General features: G+C 34.7%; 1 long non-coding RNA gene and 1 other non-coding gene across 2 annotated transcripts in view; one reads left to right on the forward strand and one right to left on the reverse strand.

The window, feature by feature from the left end:
* Positions 1-18,171, reverse strand: part of LOC109499749 — a 273,969-nt gene that overhangs the window by 25,903 nt on the left and 229,895 nt on the right. The gene's annotated exons all lie outside the window — the stretch shown is intronic.
* LOC111560649 lies at positions 10,645-10,752 on the forward strand. Its single transcript, XR_002742651.2, has one exon. It is a non-coding gene; the product is annotated as a U6 spliceosomal RNA (small nuclear RNA).

Consider the following 18,171-nt stretch of genomic DNA (forward strand, 5'->3'; position numbering starts at 1 on the left):
AAAAGAGAGATAAAAAAATCCAGGAGTATGAGGGGAAAATTAGAGAACTAAGTGATGCACTAAAGAGAAATAATCTATGTATAATTGGTATTCCAGAAGAGGAAGAGAGAGGGAAAGGTGCTGAAGGTGTACTTGAAGAAATAATAGCTGAGAACTTCCCTGATCTGGGAAAGGAAAAAGGCATTGAAATCCAAGAGGCACAGAGAACTCCCTTCAGACGTAACTTGAATCAATCTTCTGCACAACATATCATAGTGAAACTGGCAAAATACAAGGATAAAGAGAAAATTCTGAAAGCAGCTAGGGATAAACGTGCTCTAACATATATAGGGAGACCTATAAGACTTGTGACTGATCTCTCTACTGAAACGTGGCAGGCCAGAAAGGAATGGCAGGAAGTCTTTAATGTGATGAACAGAAAAAATATGCAGATGAGAATCCTTATCCAGCAAGTCTGTCATTTAGAATAGAAGGAGAGATAAAGTTCTTCCCAAACAAACAAAAACTGAAGGAAGTTGTCACCACTAAACCAGCCCTACAAGAGATCCTAAGGGGGATCCTGTGAGACAAAGTACCAGAGACATCGCTACAAGCATGAAACCTACAGACATCACAATGACTCTAAACTCATATCTTTCTATAATAACACTGAATGTAAATGGACTAAATGTGCCAACCAAAAGACATAGGTAGGAAGGGAAGGGACCCAGAGACCAGGTCAGGAATTGGTTTCACTTACAAATTCAGGGGTCATCAGTGTATAAGTGGAAACAGTGGGGGCTTTGAAGCCAAGAGGGAGAGTGATGGGAATAGTCATCAACATTTATATCTGATGAGGATACTCAAATATGACCATCACTGAAATACTGGCAGTCAAAAAGTAGTATTAAAGAAAAACATCAATGGAGAAGGTGGCCCTTGACATGACTATCCAACAACATACTGGTTTGGACCAAAGTCCCACAGGGATTTAACCTGACTTAATTTGTCAGTCAAGAACATTATGACCATGGTAGATTTTATTTCTGTTGATATTGCTTTTCTCAATGTTCTATTCATAAAAGCAGTTTCAATCTTTTCCCAATAAATTTTGCTGCAACAGTGCTGCCTGCCAACTTTTGAGATGTAGTTTTTATTTTCATAGGGAAGCCACTTTTTCTGTGCCCTAACCTTAAGTTGAACACTGTTTACTACTTTGTTAGAGGCAACAAATTATACTGGGGACTGGCAACACAGGGAAATCAAATGTCAGCTTCTAGATGATCACAAGTTTCCTTTAAAGTTTACCACTTGTCTTAATGGAATAACTGGAGATCCTAATACAATAGGCCAATTCCTAAATTCCTTTTTTTTTTTTTTGCTCAAAATAAATACAAATATCTGGCAGTGACAGCTCTTGGCTCACATTCCTCATGCAATCACAGGAAATATTTATTGATGATGCTACTTAGGAGCCCTGGAAAGAAAGAATACATCAGGGGTTATTATTCTTCTCTTCATGGGAGCATCTTTCCCTCTGTCTCTGTCTGTCTCTCTCTCTCTCTCTCTCTCACTCTTTTTTCCTCTCCCTTTTCTTTCTCTCTCCTACACTCTCCCTTTGTCTTTGCTTTCTTCTTTCTTATTTTGTTTTTCTTACTCCTTCTCTGACACTCTGAAGGTTCAATGCAGTTTAGCAAACCCAAAATTTATCATCACTATTTTAAGCTTTTCCTTAGTTTGCTGATATTGCTTAAATTTAAAAAATAAATTTTTTCAAAATGAATAGAAACAAAGGTAATTATTTGTATAAGCAAGTAATTGCTTAGTAGTGATAATAACCAAGTATTTGTAAAAGCTGGTTTCTTTACCTCAAACAGTGAAAACATAACAGATTTTTGTTTGACAATATTTTTCCTTTTGTAGTTTAGATCCCCTTTCCTTCAAAATGCATTCAACATTAGTATGTCAAAGTTTTAGACAATTTTTGGAATCTCAATTTTTTGAAAATCTGACAATGGATAACCCCCGAAAATCTATGAGAAAGTGGAATTGCTCTTCATTTCCTGTCCTGAGGTAGGAGTCTACAACCTAAACATACAAGATCCATTTAGAATCTCTCTTCTTCCTATATTTGAGTTAACTTTTTAGAGTAAAAAAAATGTAAATAATCTGTTGACATTACGACTTCCATTCCTAAAGAAACCCTATGTGTGTGTCTCTCTCTCTCTATATATATATATATATATATAGAGAGAGAGAGAGAGAGAGAGACACACACACATATATATATATATATATATATATATATCAGGATCAGGTAATTCTTTTTCAGATAATGATTTGATTTGCATAAGGAGGGAAGAGAAAAGTATTGATAAACATAAAGATCAATACATTTTTTCAAGTCCTAAGAGTAATATCCATTGAACTCATATCTATACTTCCTCCTGCCCCACTTATACAAATAAAAAATCTGAAAAAGCTATCTGAAAATGTTTCACAATTTTGCATATATATATGTATGCATATACACAATATCTTACATGTATATATATATATATACACACAATATACTTATTTCTATTAGGTATATATACACAAATGCATATATAAAATAGAATAGGGATGTAGTTATGTCTCCAGAATGATTAATAAACCTATAAAACTAAGTGGATTTAAAGGGAAAATTGAATTAAGTACCTCTACTAGTATATTGGAATCTCCTTCATGCCAGTGATGTGTTACCAGTGTGGAAAATACACTTGAACTGCCTTGTAATTTATGTCCTTATTGATTGTCTCATTGTAGTTTTTGAAACGCCCATTTAAAGCCTGATTTCTCCATATCATATTTCACATGTGAGAACAGAAAAGAAGAATTTACCAAATTGCAAATTTTCCATGCTCTCACTTAATTTCTTCCCAAAGGCCCAATTTACCAATCATTCGGTATTAACATCAGGAATGGACGTGGAAAAGCACAGCTGTAGCAAAACAAGGGCTGCATCTTAGCCAGTTACATCCTCCTAAGCAGTCAGATAGATAACACAGAATTCAAAACAGAAAAATCTTCAATCAGCACTGGGAAGAAAAACTAAAACAAAGGGCAAAGTGGTCTAACATAACCTCATAATTGAAAAGCCAGAAATCTAAAGATTTTCCCCTTATTCTTTCCCTTATTTTCCCAGTTCTGCTCCACCAAGAGCTAAATCAATTTACCATTATGCCTGGGCCTCCTCTTAGACTATCTATTGTTTTTGAGTCTAGATGAATTTAAATGAACATCAATTAATGCATGTTAACTGACTGACTCTTATTCAGAGAAGGAAAAAGCGATCAGCAATTGCTGCAATTGAACTTTCATGCTTAAGTTGTACATCTGAGTAATTGCTGTATGTAATAACTACAGAAAAGCCTATTATCTTTTTTTAATTTTTTTATTTTCATTTTTTAAATTTTATTTTTTATTTTTTTTTAATTTACATTCAAATTAGCATTTAGTGCAACAATGACTTTAGGAGCCTATTATCTTTTTTTTTTTAATTTTTTTTAACCTTTATTTATTTTTGAGACAGAGAGAGACAGAGCATGAATGGGGGAGGGCCAGAGAGAGGGAGATACAGAATCTGAAACAGGCTCCAGGCTCCAAGCTGTCAGCACAGAGCCCGACGCAGGGCTCGAACTCACGGACTGCGAGATCATGACCTGAGCTGAAGTTGGACGCTTAACCGACCTAGCCACCCAGGCGCCCCATAGGAGCCTATTATCTTGATGGCAGATGTTAGTATGAAAATATATTTGCACTTCACAAACATGGTAGCAGTTTCACAAACCTTACATTTCAGAGAATAATATTAAATTATCCATTTATAATTAGCATTTGAAAAGCTACTTGCATTTGCTTGCTACCAAAGAATATTTAGTTTTACAAATACATAGTTATTATATATATAACAGGAAAAAATTTAAATATATCTAAATTTCTATATGCATAGTTGTCTCTATATTTAATTTAGAATTTATGACTCCAATATAGACACAAAAATATTCATGCATCCATTGATTTTCACTGGAGGTTACAGCCTAATAGAGAGAGAGAGAGAAATACACCAAAGAAATAATAAAAAAAAATACACAGAATGGCAAATGGGTGATGGGCATTGAGGAGGGCAATTGTTGGGAGGAGCACTGAGTGTCATACGTAAGCCAATTTAACAATAAATCATATTTAAAAATACACAGAAAACAAAAAGGCTAGGAAGAAAATTAATGGGTAGATGTATGAGCACAACTGGATGGTTAATTTAGTTATGTAGAAAACAGTACTTAGCCTAACCTCACTGAGGAATGTTGAAGGATATGACTAATCAAATGCCAAAATACATGTCAGAGGCAACCATAGAAGGTACTACTAAAGAATTACATAAAACAGAACGTCAGGATAGCTTATAATGTAAATACTAACAATGTAAATACTATCATAAATATGTACCAACTATATACTAAAAGTAGGATAATGTATAACAACTGTAGCTTTAATTCCATATAAAAAGAGCTGAAAATCCATTACTGCTTTGTAGCCACCTGCTGGCTATCTGTATGCATTCAGGGTATTTCTTTTGCAAAACAAAATCAGTTAATTCTATATTTAATTTGAGTTGGCATGTTCCTTTGGGTCTTGATTTCTTCCTTTCTTTCTTTTTTTCCTCCCTCACAACAGGAAGTTAAGGAAGGCTTCTGTGAAAAGGTGGACATTTCATATAATTATCTGAAAATCATGCAGATAACCAAAAATCAGAAGATAATTTCAGAGAGAGAACAGTTGAAAACAATTACTGTGAAAACTAATAAGTCACCAATTAAATATCTCCTTTAGCTTTGACTTTAGACTGCAATATTTTGTATATTTAGTGTCGGTCCATACAATTTATTCATAAGGAAAGTTCTTCTTACTTCTGGGTTTTATAGTAAAGCAGATTGTCACATCACATAATGACCTCTCTCTTTTGTTCTGATTAAGTTAACTTTTCATAAGTACTCATGCACAATGAAATAAAATACATATAATAAAATCTTAAATAATTAGAAATTGAATTTAAACAGTGCGGGGTCCCTTGGGGACATTTGCTAATGACAATTTCCAGCCAATTTTTTTATCCTCAAGGTCTTCATTCCTGCCATTTATAATTTATTTCTATTGTCTGCAAAAGAGCTACCTCTAAAACATATTATCAAAATCTCTGACATTTTTTTCCCTCAGATTGGTAAACAATGTGATCTCCAGTAAAAATTAACATGCATTGTGTGCTTTCTTTTTTTTTCTAAATATAATTTATTGTCAAGTTAGCTAACATACAGTGTATACAGTGTGCTCTTGGTTTGGGGAGTAGATTCCCGTGATTTCATCACTTACATACAACACCCAGTGCTCCTCCCAACAAGTGCCCTCCTCAGTGCCCATCACCCATTTTCTGCTCCTCCCCACCACCCCCCATAAACCCTCAGTTTGTTCTTGGTATTTAAGAGTCTCTTTTATATTGGGTGCTTTCTAACAAAACAATGAATATTCTGATCTGTTCTGAGTGCTCACAGTCCACATTGATACCAAAAGATAGTTCTGGCGAGAAGGTATGATATGGTCCACATACCTTTCAGATGGAATCTGAAAAAGCTGAATTCCTGTTATCTAGATAACTCAGGCATATGCCTTTGAGTCATTTATACAATGTGGAACTTTTTGTCTATGAAATCTTGTGGTCAAACGGGAGTTATGAAAAAAATATAAATAAATAAAAGGGAGTTATGTACCTATTTGAAAAGCATGGCCAAAGGGTGCCTGGCTGGCTCAGTCAGTTGAGCATCTGACTCTTGATTTCAGCTCAGGTCATGATTCCAGGGTCGTGGGATCAAGCCCTGTGTTGGGCTTTGTGCTGAGTGTGGAACCTGCTTTAGATTCTCCCTCTGCTCTTCTCCCATGCTTGTGCCCTCTCTCTCTAAAAAAAATAAAAATAAAAAAATTTTGAAAAGCATGGCCAACCCATACAAAATATGTTATATTAAATCAAAACTATTCACATTTATTTTTAATATTTGAAAGTCATGCTTTAAGATTCTGGCTATTATTTATGGAATAATTCAATTTGGAACATATCCACTCCAGCCATATTGGGGGGGTGGGGAATTAAACTTTTTTAGGTTATAGTTAGCAACTATAGGTTATAGGTTATAGTAGCAACACTACTCTTAAAAATATTTCATGGGTTTATATAGAACTATTGACAACAGCATGTAAAGCATAAAGAGAAATAGAAGTATTACTTTAATAACTAGTTGTATGTGAAAGAAAAATCCCCCTCTCTTTTCAGTATAATAAACTTAAAATTTTTAGAAGTATTCCAAATTTTAAAAATAAGTTTAAAAAAATAAAAATAGAGTTCAAATTTCAATTGATGCCTTCTATATATAGCTGTATTATAGAACTTAAACTGTGAGCTCTTTAAAATCAGGCACCAATTTTATTTATCTTCATATCCTGATGGTACAGCACAAGGCCTTGCCCATATAATATGTTTAACAAATAAATGTATATTGAATGAAAAAGTTATGTAATGAGTGGTGCCTGTGAGCAAAGGCTCCCAGTGTTTGTTTCCACATCCTGGAGTAATCCCACAACAAGCAAGACAAGGATATCTGAGAATCAGGACTCTTCTCTAAACTGTGCCCATTATGATGGGTAAAATGCATAGACAAGAGTATCAATAGTTCTCAAAGAAAGCTAATCATCAAAATCACTTATGAGCTTAAAATTTGTTTTTAATATCAGGAGATTCCAATTCAAAAGATCTGATTGGGGTCACAGAATTGATATTATTAAGTTTAATAACCACAGTTCCATGGGGTGTGATACCAGGGCCATTGAGAGGACCTCTTAGTGTGGACAGCTCCTCACAGATGCCTCATTTCCAGATAATCTACCCTTAGTACCATTAGAGGCACTCTTCTCTTTCAAATGCAAAGATTTAACTCTACGGAAAGATGTATATTAAATCACTAAAAATTTAATATGTGCTAAAGATATAAATAGAGATGATAGATGATAGAGATATAGATGATAGATAGCTAGATATAGAGATGACACATAGATGATAGGTAGAGATAGATAGATAGATAGATAGATAGATAGATAGATAGATAGATAGAAGATAGATTCTAGAGCTTTGTTCTATAAGGCAATTAAGTTACTTGGAAAGAATCTGATCCTCTTGAGACTTGCCTTTTAAGTCTTTTGAGGAGAATGCAGAGCAGTATTTAGTCTAGGAATAATTTTTCCTCATTACTTAGGCAATGCTTTCCTGAGTATTCCACCCTATGAACCATGATGTACTAGGTTTTCCACTCTGGCTGGTAAACACAATCTCTTTCCACCTTTTTGTTATCTCTGTATGTTGCTCCTTTTGGATAGTTTTTTCCCTCACCTCAGATCATTTCCTCACATTCTGAAGACTTGCTAGATGCCATCTGTGAATCACTGGAGCTTTCTCTCTGCAATGCTCTCTACTCTCCAGTATTTGCCCCCTGAGAATTCTAGTTACCCTGGGATTCCCTCAACTTCTATCTTTGTTTCCTCCACTCAAAAAGACAGCTGGACTCCACCTGGTTCTCTCCTCTGCACAGTAACCTGGGAACCCTATCCAGGCAGAAAGCTGTGATGATTGTAGTATTCACCACATTTATTTCCCTTCTTTTGGGAACCACTGTCCTTCCTTGCCAAATAGGCAATGTTTTAGAAATTGTTGTTTCATATATTTCATTTAGCTTTTTAGTTCTTCCCATTCTTTTCAGTTCTTTTAGTTCTCTAAATTGGTACTTGTTGCTGCATCTCAGCTAGATATAGAAGGGATTTTTTTTTATTCTACTTTGGCAAAGTGGTGGGGGATATAGTATCAGAGGTTTCCGCTTGGCCTTACCTAATATGATGGCTTGACCAACACCAACCCCAGGTAGACTCAGTGTAAGGTTTTCTACAACTGCCAAATATGTCAATCCAGCTAAATGATCAGGTATTGGGGAATGACCAGAGCGAGACCACAGACCTAATAGACCCAGTGTAAACTGGATATTGTTAAGGACCCTATTTATTGCCTGGCTTCCCCTACTTGTCACCTCTCTGATAAGGAAAATAGATGACATTTCAGGTCTTCTGTGTTCAACAGCCTAGAAATGTCTGGGTATTCTCTTTTACTCACTATGTAATCATCTGAGTAAATAAATGCATGAACATTTTGGGAAGAACTGAGGGAATCATTATAGTATATACTTGCCACAGTGTTGCAGGGTTCTACCTCCTGGAGACTGAACAACCTCTATGGTCAACGAGTACTGGGTCTAAATATTGTTTCCTGTCTGGGTCTAAATATTGATTCCATGTAATTTTATTGAGCTGAACACTCTGGTGTCCTATCCAACCATTCTTGCTTTCTTTTATTTGTTTAATTTTTATTTATTTATTTTTTACAAATAAAAATTGTATCTATTTAAGGTGTTAAAAAACTTAATTTAGTAGATCACTTTATGTTAGAGAGCTCTGGAGAACTGGTGGGGTGACAAAAGGGCTACAAAGGAAACCCAAAGAGAAGATGAAAATAAACCACAAATAAATACAGACAAGAAAACAATTTACCAGAAGTCAGGATGGCCCTAGACTTTTTCTCTATGATGCTTAAGCTGAATAATGATAATCTAAAGAGAATAGACTGACCAAACCAGTGGGGATTCCTGATTTGCTCAATCTTACCATATGAAAATATTAATTCATGTATCAGGTGCTATCTACAAATTGACCAAAGTATAGTAGAGGGAGAGGGAAACTGTAAATGTTGACAATCCTGTTTCATCATAAGGATCTGAATTTCATTCACCATGTTCTGTTAGAGAAGAATGCCATCTCAAAACTGCATCAGTCACACTAAGGAAGAAGCTAATGTTCATTCAGACTGAGCAAATAAATGAAGGAGAAAAAATGATAAATGCTGCTTTATTAGGATTCTCTTTAAGATTCATTTCTTCTTCATCAGTGATTCACTGTTTTCTCTCCTGATACTTAGGTCATCTCAATAAGCATTTGAAGAACTTTCACTCAGTGAAGGAAATAATGCCTGAAACCACTTCTCTTAAATTACTGACACTTGAAATTGTACTGAAGCAGTTCTCTTTAGCCTCCATACTCTGTAAAGAAGCTATTCCATACCAAACCTCCAATGTCATCACAAGGGGCATTTTAAATTTTGTTTTGTTTGGGAAACCTCAATTTCCCATTCCCTTTCTGAAAACTGATAGTAAAAATATATTCTACTTAATAATTGTTTTTATACTCTGAGGGAGGAGGGATCTTAGGGAATATTTAATTTAGTGCCTCTATTTTACAGATAAGTAATATAAATTCATGAAAAATGAAATTTTGCAGCATATGATGAAGTTGAATTCATAAAATGAATTATCTAAAGTCACATACTAAATTGGGGGCAGAGTGAGTTATATTAATAGTAAAACCACACTTACTTCAAGATATTTTCTTATCTCTAGAATTAAATTTATATGGTTTAAACCATTTACTGCATATTAATAACTACAAAGCAATACTGAGAACATAGTCATATTTCAATATAGCAGTGAGGTGAGTAATCGCATTCAGTCAAGGTAATGGTTTTTGTTTTTACTAAATGATGATAGGACTTGCATGTTAGAAAATAGAAGAGTTGTTCAAAAATACGTTTATCAAATTAATCACCAGTGTGTGTATGGCATAATAGTTTTGGTGGTGGTATACTTTTAGCCTGAATAGTAATTTTCTAAGCTGTGTTTGGTGTACTTTTATTTTCAAGGGCTCCATTTTTTAAAAATTATGTTTATGATAGAACTTACTTATTTCTTTAAAAAATTATTTAGTGAGAAGTACTGATTCCAGGGTTTTGAGTGAATGCCTATATCCTGATTATCAACTCATCAAATGTCAACATATTAGTTTTAGCCATAAAGTTCTTCAGATTTCAAAAAGATTTGACAGATCACTGAAATTTTTGTCACACTTTATAGTTGATGTTATGACAATCCACTTGATACATTATAGACTATCCATGGGCTGTGTAATAGGCACAAATTTTGGTAAAAGCTGTAGACATTTGAAAGATTTGGTATCACTCATTTAAAGATGTGCTAATACTCCTTCCGTGAAGGAAGCTGTACTTTACAAAATTATAAATGATTTCCCATGGGCAGTGCTAGCTCATAAGCAGAAGCAACTCCAATGATATGTTTTAAAGTTTTCTTTTCTTCTCATGTGAGTGTCCCCAACCGTATAAGTCATGAAGCCCATTACTTTCCTTCTTAGATCTCAAGGTCAAGACAGGTATAGAAAGAATCTTGAAGAATTATTTTTTTTTCATAGTGGTAAATTCATATTTTGTTTTTTAAAACTAATTCTAAAAGTAGCACGTGGATGTCTGTTTTATGAGGTGAATTTAACCTCATGTAGGATTAAACCCAGCCTCAACTTGTTTGCAAGAACTCAGAGGGTAAGTTACATCTCAGAGTTGTCCCAAAGGAGGCAAGGGATCTGAAGTAAAATGAGAACTCTAATAAACACATAAAATTAAAGATAATGAATTATGTGCTCCCTTTGGTAGCACATATACTAAAATTGGAACAATGCAGAGAAAATTAGTACATCCCCTATGCAAGGATGACATACAAATAAAGATAATGAATTATGGTCTTTATCAGTCTTTTCATCCACACCTACATCCTTTGGAGTTCCAGATGGACTGCTTGCTCATACTGTTTCAGATATATGAGCTCAGCCAGAGGAAGCCCTGGGAACTGGCACAATTTCAAGTCAGCCACCAGGTAGTCAGATGGACTCTTGGGTAAATGATCCATTATTGCCTAGGACTCATTAGCTTTGGAACAACCCTAAAACCAGTGGCATCCTCCTATATAAAGAGAGAGTTCAAGGCCCCACTTCCTTCATCACTTAGTGTCAAGGACAAGATACAGGTTGTCCTCAGTGCTAGTAGAAATGTTTTAGAGACATTAAAAATTCTTACTTCTTTGTAGACAGCCTGTATTTGAGAGATTCTTCTCATGGTCTTTTTTTTTTAATTTCTTAGTCCTTTTATGTTCTAGTCTCTTTTCTCACATGCATCTGGGGCAGTAAGATGAATTAGAGCTTTCTAAAAGACCAAGGCTCCCATTTTTAGAAGGCTAATCAGCAATCAGGATGGAAAAAAGAAGACATGAAGTAAATGCCTTAGGCCATTATCATAGGCTTAATGGCATATATTGATATTAAGGAATGATATTAAGAAAAAACAGTGAAGGTAAACTACTCTCAAGAAATTTTCAGTGAAGCAAGGGCTGGAGATGAGACAGGTAAATTAAAATGTACAGGATCAAAGTATAGAAGTGTTGTATTCTACTCTGTTTAGTTACTACAGTAAAGATTACCCAAAAGAGTTAATTTGCTGAGAAGGAAAAATTAGTAATAACAGACAGTTGGAAGATGGAAAATCAGGAGACAGTAATTGATAAACAACTAAGAGGAAAAGCTTATATGGGAATACACCAAAAGCACAGGTAAAGAAGTCAATCTTAAAATGGAAGAATCTTTTTTTCTTCTAAGAATGGGGATAAAAAGAGAAATTAAAGAGAGAAAAACTGTGAGGCTGAAAAAGGGAAGTATACACAAATTTCTCAGTAAAATAAGAATTAAGTATATCTGCTAAATGTGAGATAGACCTTGAGGATACTGAGGACTTAACAAATATGGAAAGTTTGGGTGTATTTGCCCTAAGGGAGGTAATAGAGAATAGTCAAGGGACTGAATTAACAGTTTACAAATAATAGCAAGAACCTAAATATGTCTAGATAGCTTGAATTTTTAATGCATTTACTCAACATAATTTTGTGAAAAAGTGTTGGTTCCTTAAGAAGGAGATCTGTTGAAGTGATAGGTTACCTACATTTGGGGCAGAGGGTGGGGGATAAAAGGTCCAGGGCAGAAACTTCTGTGTAATAGAAAGTGCATAGTTGCATTGGATGACCATTGAATCCATTCTGAGTGAGATAGAGTGGGAAAGCATTAGAAAGAAAGAGTGGAACCAAGTTGCTGGATGACATACTGAAGGCTATAAGCAAAAAAAGCAAAGAGCTGGCAGAAGTGGTAGTCATGGCAGTTTAAATCAAATAAGGATATTTCACTGACAGGCAATACACACATGTCCTGAAGACAGACTTTGAGCAGCCAAAGCCTAGCTCTGCCTCACTAACTGTGGGACTGGGGTAAATAGAATCGTTTTGAGAATCCATACGTAAATACATGTAAAGTACTTCGGTCAGGATCTCTAATATAGCATCCATTTGATAAGTTATAGTTGTCACTATAGTCCAGAGTTTGACATTGTAGAAGTAGCATAGCCCCAAATGGTGAAGCATAACTCAAAATGATGAGGTATAATTTCAGTGATGTAATGGTTTGCTGATGGAGGGGCATCACTGAGAATAGATGGCTTTGTGTCATCAGAGAGCTGAAGTTCAGTGAAGGTAAAGTCAGTGGATTTAAGTAAATGATTTATATTCTATATTCTGAAACTCTACTATCAGTATATAGGGATGACAAAGAGAGGACACATTAATGTTGATAAATGGAGAAGTATTTAGATGGACAAAATCTAACTTAAATTACTTTTTACTTTTCAGATTATTCTTACATTTGTGTACCTCAACACCTCAGCATTAAGTATGTCTACCTGTCAAAAGACACATGTAATTAATTCAAAATGAAAACTTTCACATTTCTGAGTTGTCCTGCATAAATACTGCCATGCCCTCTTCTTTGCACTGTCCTACCAAGACTTAGGAGAAATCTGAGTAAGTCCACTTGCAAGATTATGAAGCTCCCTCATTTAAACTGAGATATGAGTTTGACATGCTTCTTAATAAAATGTTATGACAATTCAATTCCAATTATGAGTTAAGATATATCTTGGATACATCTCACAAAATCAAAATGGAATTGATATACTAATTAGATTAAGCAAGTCAGCACACCATCTACACCTATTGATATACTAAATATCATTTCATGAGCAGAATGACAAGAGAATCACTTCCAATTAGAACCTCATATGATTTCAGTGTGATTTTATTCAACTAATTAATTGTGTAATGTCCCTTTATGTTTACTATCGCAACAAATAGTTATTTAATGTTTATCATGTATATAACATATGCTACTTACTACCAGGAATAAGTGATAAAAATTGGGGCAAACCTTCATACCCTGGAACTTACATCTGTGGCAGGGACAAACAAATATATGTATTCATACTAGAATACAGGCCAGAATTTATAAATGCAAATACTAAAGGAGCAATTGATTCCACAGGGAAGGCTCATAGAGGTGACATAAACACAAACATCCATGGGGTAGAGATACTCAAGGCTAATGACCAACATGAGAATAAAGAAGGTGAGGGTATGACTTGGGGAACATTTGTATGAGTCAGCATGTGTCTTTGCAAATTCCTAGCCTATTCAACAGCAGAGGACTGCTGACCAACACTGTGTCAAATTCACAGTTTTCAAACACTTCTTAAAAAGTAGTGCCATCTCTGGCCCTACCATTTTAATTTATTTTATCTTTTATCCTTTTATTTTTTATCATTTTATTTTTTCAATTTTTTTTAGTCTTTACTTATTTTCGAGAGAGAGAGAGAGAGAGAAAGAGAGAGAGAGAGAGAGAGAGAGAGAGAGAGAGTGTGTGTGTGTGTGTGTGTGTGTGTGTGTGTGTGTGTGTGTGTGTAAGTACAGGAAGAACAGAGACAGAGGGAGACACAGAACCAGAAGCAGGCTCCAGGCTCTGAGCTGTCAGCACAGAGCCCGATGTTCGGCTCAAACTCACAAACCGTGAGTTCATGAGCTGAGCTGAAGTCTGACGCTTAAGCCAGACTTCAGTCAGGCGTCTGAGCCACCAAGGTGACCCACATTTTATTTTTATTTATTTTATTTCATTATGATAAGTGTACTTTTTAACCCCTATCCCATATTTCCCCCATCCACCCACCCACTTCCCATCTAGTAACCATCAGTTTGTTCTCTATAGTTAACAGTTCATTTCTTGGTCTGTCTCTCTCTTCTTTTTTTTTTTTTTCTTTTGCTTGTTTGTTGTGTTTCTTTTTAGTTAGTTTAGTTTCTAGTTAGTTAACATATAGTGTAAGATTAGTTTCAGAGGAAGTAATTCATCACTCATATATAACAGCCAATGTTTATGACTAGTGCCCTCCTTAATGCCCATCACCCATTTAACCCGTCTCCCTTCCTGCAACCCTCACTTCGTTCTCTATAGTTAGGAGTCTGTTTGATGGTTTGCCTCTCTCTGTCTCTCTTTTTTTTTTTACCTCTATGTTAATCTGTTTTGTTTCTTAAATTCTACATGAGTGAAATCATATGGTATTTGTCTTTCTCTGAGTGACTTATTTCACTCAGCACTATACTAGCTCTACATTTTGTTGAAAATGGCAAAGATTTCTTTCTTTTTTATGGCCAAATAGTCATCTGTGTGTGTGTGTGTGTGTGTGTGTGTGTGTGTGTGTGTGTGTCTTTTTTATCCATTCATCAGTCAATGGACACTTGGGCTTCTTCTATAATTTGGGCTATTCTAATATTGCTGCAACAAACAGGGGCGCATGTATTCATTTAAATTAGTGCTCCTGGTATTTTTTGTGTGTATAAATACCCAGTAGTGCTATACTTGGATCATAGAGTAGTTCTATTTTAAATATTTTGAGGAACCTCCACACTGTTTTCTACAATGACTACACCAATTTGCATTCCTACCAACAGTGTACAAGAGTTCTTTTTTCTTTACATTCTTGCCAATGCTTGTTGTTTCTTATGTTTTGATGTCATTCTGACAGGCATGAGGTGATATCTCATTGTACTTTTGTTTGCATTTCCCTGATGATTACTGATGTTGATCACCTTTTCGTGAGTCTGTTGGTCATCTGTAAGTCTTCTCTGGAACAATGTCTGTTCATGACTTCTGCCCATTTTTCAATTGGATTACTTGGGTTTTTGCATGTTGAATTGTATAAATTCCCTATATATTTTAGATACTAACCCTTTATCAGATATGTCATTCACAAACATCTCTCATTCAGTATGTTGTCTTTTAGTTTTGTTGATAGTTCCCTTTGCTATGCAGAAACTTCCATTTTGATGTAGTCCAAATAGTCTATTTTTGCTTCTATTTCCTTTGCTTCAGGAGGCATATCTAAAAAAATGTTGCTATGGCTCATGTCAGAGAGATTATTGTCTGTGATTTCTTCAAGGATTTTTATAGTGTCAAGTCTCATATTTAGTTCTAATCCATTTCAAGTTTATTTTTGTCTATGATGAAAGAAAGTGGTCCAGTTTCATTCTTTTGCATGTAGCTGTACAGTCTTCCCAGCACCATTTGTTGAAGAAATGATCTTTTCCCCATTGTATATTCATTCCTCCTTTGTCAAAGATTAATTGACCCTATAACTGTGGGTTTATTTCTGGGTTTGGGTAAACTTTATTCCTAGGTATTTCTTAGGTTTTGGTACAATTGTAAATGGGACTGTTTTCTTTATTTCTTTTTGGTGCTTCTTTTTAGTGTATAGGAATGTAGCAGATTTTTGTACTGAATTCCTTTTTCAGTTCTAGTAGGTTTTGGGGGGAGTCTTTGGATTTTCTAAAGATAGTACCATATCATCTGCAAATAGTGAAAATTTTACTTCTTCCTTACCAATTTAGATGTCTTTTATTTCTTTATGTTGTCTAATTGTTGTGGCTAGGGCTTCCAGTCCTATACTGAATAAAAGTGGTGAGAGTGGACATCCTTGTGTTCTTCCTGACTTTAGGGGAAAGGTCTCTGTTTTTCACCATTGGGTATGATGGTGGCTGTGGGTTTTTCATACAAGGACTTTGTTATGTTTAAGTATGGTCCCTCTAGACCTACTTTGTTGAGAGTTTTTATCATTAATGTTGTAATTTGTCAAATGCTTTTTGTGCATCATTTAAATGATCATATGGGTCTTATCTTTGTTTTATTAATGTAATGTATCACATTGATTGATTTGTGAATATTGAACTACCCTTTGCAACCCAGGAATAAATCCCACTTGATTGTGGTGTATGATTTTTTTAATGTATTGAATTTGGTTTGCTAATATTTTGTTGAGGATTTTTGCATCTATATTCATGAGAGATATTGACCTGTAGTTTTCGTGTGTGTGTGTGTGTGTGTGTGTGTGTGTGTGTGTGTGTGGTGTCTTTATCTGGTTTTGGTATCAGGATAATAATACTGGCCTTACAGAATGAATTTGGAAATTTTCCATCCTCTTGTATTTTTTGGAATAGTTTGAAAAGAATGGGCATTAACTCATAACTAAATGTTTGGTAGAAATCACCTGTGAATCTGTCTGGTCCTGGACTTTTGTTTTTTGGGAGCTTTTTTTATTACTGATTGAATTTCACTGCTAGTAATCGATCTGTTCAAATTTTCTATTTCTTCCTGATTCAGTTTTGGTAGGTCATATGTTTCCAGGAATTTATCGATTTCTTCTAAGCTGCCCAATGTGTGGGCATATAGGTTTTCATAATAATCTGGTACAATTGTTTGTGTTTCTGTGGTGTTGGTTGTTATTATTCCTCTTTCATTATAATTTTGTTTATTTGGGTCACCTATCTTTTTTTATAATGAGTCTTGTTAGAGGATTAGATTTATCAATTTTGTTGATCTTTTCAAGAACACGCTCCTGGTTTCACTGATCTGTTCCATTGCTTTTTTAGTTTCTATATCATTTATTTATGCTCTAATCTTTATTATTTCCTTCATTTTGCTGGGTTTGAGTTTTATTTGTTCTTTTTCTAGGTCCGTTAGGTACAGGATTAGGTTGAGATTTTTCTTGCTTCTTGAGGTAGGCCTGTGTTGCTATAACTTCCCTCTTAGAACCACTTTTGTTGTATCCCAAAGACTTTGGATCATTGTATTTTCATTTTCATTTGTTTCCATGTAATTTTTTATTTCTTCCTTGATTTTTTGCTTGACCCATTCATTGTTTAGTAGCATGTTATTTAACCTCCATGTATTTATGGTCTTTCCAAACTTTTCCTTGCAGTTGATTTCTAGTTTCATAGTATTGTGGTCAGAAAAGATGCATGGTATGACTTCAACCTTTTTTTAATTTGTTGGGACTGGTTTTGTGGGCTAGTATATGACTTATTTGGGAAAATACTCCATGTGCACTTTAAAAAAGTGTGTATTCTGTTATTTTAGGATGGAATGTTCTGAATATTTCTGTTAAATCCATCTGGTTCAGTGTGTCATTCAAAGCTGCTGTTTCTTTGTTGATTTTCTATTTGGATGATCTGTCCATCCATGTAAATGGGGTGTAAAAGTACTCTACTAATATTGAATTACTATTGATTATTTCCTTTATGTTTGTTACTAACTGTTTTATGTATTTGGGTGCTCCCAAGTTGGATGCATCAATATTTACAGTTGTTATATCCTCTTATTGGATTGTCCCCTTTATGATTATATAGTGCTCTTCTTTGTCTCTTGTTATAGTTTTTGTTTTAAAATCTATTTTGTCCAATATAAGTATCGCTACTCAGCTTTCTTTTGGAATCCATTTGCATGATAAATGTTTCTCCATCCTCTTAGTTTTAATCTGCTGGTGCCTTTCGGTCTGAAATGAGTCTCTTGTAGGCAGCGTATAGATGGGTCTTGTTTTTTTATTCACTCTGTCACCCTATATCTTTTGACTGGAGCATTTAGTTCATTTACATTCAAAGTAATTATTGATAGATATGCATTTTTGTCATTTTGTTACTTGTTTTGTGATTGTTTCTATAGATTTTCTCTGATTCTTTTCTTGCTCTCTTTCATGGTTTGTTAGCTTTCTTTAGTGATATGCTTAGGTTCCTTTCTCTTTATTCTTTGCATATTTATTAGTGGTTTGGGGTTTGTGGTTACCATTAGGTTTATATATAAAATCTTCTGCATATAGCAGTCTATATTAAGTTGATGGTCACTTATGTTTAAACCTACTCTTTACTCCTCTCTCACACACATCTTAGGTATATAGTGTCATATCTCACATCCTTT

This window comes from Felis catus, chromosome B2, assembly GCF_018350175.1.
Source record: "Felis catus isolate Fca126 chromosome B2, F.catus_Fca126_mat1.0, whole genome shotgun sequence".
Taxonomy (NCBI): domain Eukaryota; kingdom Metazoa; phylum Chordata; class Mammalia; order Carnivora; family Felidae; genus Felis; species Felis catus.